Below are 434 nucleotides of genomic sequence, written 5' to 3' on the forward strand. Positions count from 1 at the left end.
TTAAATGAATGCTATGGTGTCTATCACTTTGTATTTAAGTTATTAAAAAAAATAAATAAATAATATTTAATAAATTTTACATAATTTATTTTTTATTTTAAAAAAATAAATAATTTAGACATCATAACAAAAATACCATAAAACTCTTCTTTCTTTTACTCTCCTTTTTAAAGGTAATTAATTATTAATAACTAGATAGAATGGTCAAGAACGAGGCAAAATGAGATATTAATGTTCTAAAAATCGAATTGAAGCAGTTGATTAGACTAATTAAATTAACAATTATATAATTATGTAATTCAGTTAATAAGTTAAAACGGTTTATTTAAAAATTATTCGTAAATCGTTAAATCGGTTAAAAACGGGTTGATCAAATTAAATAAAAAAATTAGTCTACTTAAAATTTTTTTTTCTATAATTATGACCTTTTTTAA

Source organism: Arachis duranensis, chromosome 9, assembly GCF_000817695.3.
Source record: "Arachis duranensis cultivar V14167 chromosome 9, aradu.V14167.gnm2.J7QH, whole genome shotgun sequence".
NCBI lineage: Eukaryota > Viridiplantae > Streptophyta > Magnoliopsida > Fabales > Fabaceae > Arachis > Arachis duranensis.